This window comes from Acyrthosiphon pisum, unplaced genomic scaffold (genome assembly GCF_005508785.2).
Source record: "Acyrthosiphon pisum isolate AL4f unplaced genomic scaffold, pea_aphid_22Mar2018_4r6ur Scaffold_20960;HRSCAF=22641, whole genome shotgun sequence".
NCBI classification, from domain to species: domain Eukaryota; kingdom Metazoa; phylum Arthropoda; class Insecta; order Hemiptera; family Aphididae; genus Acyrthosiphon; species Acyrthosiphon pisum.
In genome coordinates this window covers 812,312-815,411 of record NW_021770374.1, presented here as the reverse complement: position 1 = coordinate 815,411, position 3,100 = coordinate 812,312, and positions in this window count along the sequence as shown.

Below are 3,100 nucleotides of genomic sequence, written 5' to 3'. Positions count from 1 at the left end.
ACCCCTTAATAGAATTTGGAATTTCTCACCGTTGTTCGTTTGTACGCCATTTGTATGAATTTGTATGACACCTTTCAACCCTTAATTTTCAAATCTACCCTTGTTGGGGTGGTTACACATCACCCCAGCCCACCCCTTAATAGAATTTGGAATTTCCCACCGTCAATAGTAAATTAGTGGAAAAATATTATAATGGTTTAATTTATAACTTATAAGCTATAAGTTACTTTTAGGTAGAGTACCTATGCTACTCAGTCAGAGCTATTTACCACGTATTTAATAGTGTTTTCCTAGTACAACTGTACCGATGATAGGCGCAAATAGGGGAGGGGCCTTTAGGGTCTAAGCCCTCCCAAAAATTATTTTTTTTTTTGATCTAGATAAAAATGTATTTATCTAGATAGATTTGAATTTAGTTATCTTTTATCTTTATCTAGATAAAAAGTACTTATCTAATCCTAACACTGACAGACATCAATACATTTCACATTACACAAAACATTATTGTAAAAGTAACATACTACCTACCACTAAAACACCCATCAAGGGAATTTTATTATTCAACCATATTAATATATTATCTGTTTATAAATTATACGCTAGGCAAATTAAAAGGGAAAAACTATTTTCAACAATTTAAATAACGAAGTAAAGAGTCTAATAAGAAGTTTATGTGAAAGTCAATCCAAATATACCAATGATATAATTAATGAAATCAAATAAAAACGGCAATAAATAAAATAGTTAGTGATCTTGATGATAATGTGTGTATTAATAAAATCATAAAAAGTCTATATGTCTAAACATAATATCCTATACTGTCGAAACTACGCGGACGCCAGAACAGCCTTAAGTATACCTGAGGATCTACATGAAGCACTTGGACCTGATCACAAAAACACTATCAAAATCATAAAGTTTCTCAAAATAACCAAATTGTATAACCTTATCTGACATTTTTATTCCTTTTTTTTTTCTTTTTTCTTTTCCCTTTTTTTTTTATTATTATCTTTCTCTCACTACCTATGTTGTACTCATATAATCTAACCCTATATTTTATAAATCATTTACATTGTACTTAATATTTATAATGTCTTTTAGAACCTAATTTAATATTTACATTGTATAATAAGCCAATAACCTTAGCTGTTGCGGCTTCAACTTGATAAAATAAAAAAATTAATAATATCCTATAATATGTACCTATAATATGTAATGCTGATGTTAATTTTTGTTTCTAATGTTTTATTTATTATGTCAAGTTTATTTAATTAATTAATATTTTTATTTGTAAAAGTATTTTACTTTAAACGAATTGTAATATCGTTGAACTCCGTATACCAGAAAAGTACGTATAGCTCAGTTGGTATTCGTATCAGCTATTATTAATATATTTTACTGTAATTATTTAATTGTAATTGTTTTGGCTGAATAAATAAATTAAAATAAATAAATAAATAAAATAAAAAAAAACCACGAATGAAAACAAAAGCATAATTTATTCTGGTAATCAAATAGATTTTAAAGTTTAATTTATTGTTGTATAGTTGTATATGCCTGTACCGTTTATAGATATTAATGATTTATCGTCGATTACGTGCCGACGATACGTATTAATTGATTAATGAAGTATTATTATTATTATTATTTAACTTTTATATTTTATAAGTTATAAGCAGCCCAAACTTTCACAGGCCTGATCGTGGATAGCCCTCCAGCCACCCTAGCCAGTCCACTCCTGCCCCAAGCTTATTAATATTTAATATATATTTGTGTTTTCAAACACTTGAACTAATTTTAATTTACCAGATTGAATTTTTAAATTACTATACAGTAACCATAATATTCCTATATAAACAAAATTTTCTAGCATCTCGCCATACCATCAATTTGAATAAAATATAACCGTTGACGTAGTGTCGTAGTTAATCATCAGTAAATATCAATTGCTTACAGTTATAATCAGAACTAGTTTGAATAAAATAATAATACACCTTTCAAAGCAGGAAAAGAATATTAAAAATCCAAAAACGTAAAGTGAAAACACAACATCACGTTTACATTTGCCAAATTCTTTTATTTTTCAATTTATTATTTAGATGTATTCATTGGTTATGACGCCCGCGCCGTCATTACAATGTTATCTAATAATTATTGTTATCGACAAAAGGGACTAACAGATAATAATTCTAGAATAATGGTTTATTTTAATCATTGTTATTATTATTATTATTATTATTATTATTGAAGTGATTTTACACTCCGTACAATTGGTACGAATAATGTTATCGTCAAGTAATAGTGTTTTTTAAAACTTTTTTGTGGTTTATCATTTACACTTATTATCACGATTGTTAATCGATATCGTACGAATCTTTTTCTTTACATATTATAATATACAGTTTATGTGTTTTATACAAAATACTGTAATTGAAATTCGTACGTTACCTTATTTTAATTGATCCTACATTTTGACAAAATGGGTGGACGAAAACCAGCAGTGACGCCGTCAAAAGTAATTGATGCGATTCTACATTTTAAAAATAGAGTTATCTACACAGACGTCAATGGCGAAATAAGTGAAAAAAAAATAATTATTTACAATTTAATTTTTAACATTTTGCCATCATCCAGATTTGAGACTTGTAGCTTTTGCTTTCGACACTTAGTGGTAACTTGGATTTAAAACCCCTTCTGGGGGACGGAGTGACCGAGCGGATTAAGTCGTTGGTTATGACGCACACCGGCGCCGGTTCGATGCCAGCCGCGGGCGGCATTTTTCTTCGGGCAAGTCACGGTGTCAGGAGAGAAGTGCCGCCACGTGCATGGCAGATACCATACCTACGGGTGCCCACTAAAAAATCTTCCAAACCAAAACACTCGTGTTGAAACTTACAGTACCCTCCCCAGGTGGAATTTACCATAGACCTTATTTTTACCTGTTAACTTATGACGGAATTTATAATCGTCAATCGTCCGATACGAATACCCGAAATGCGGGACAATAGTAAGAAAAAGTAAATTTGTATTTACTATATAATTGTGCTTGTGAATCATGATTCATGATGCGTGTACATTTATATATTTATTTTCTTTCTTT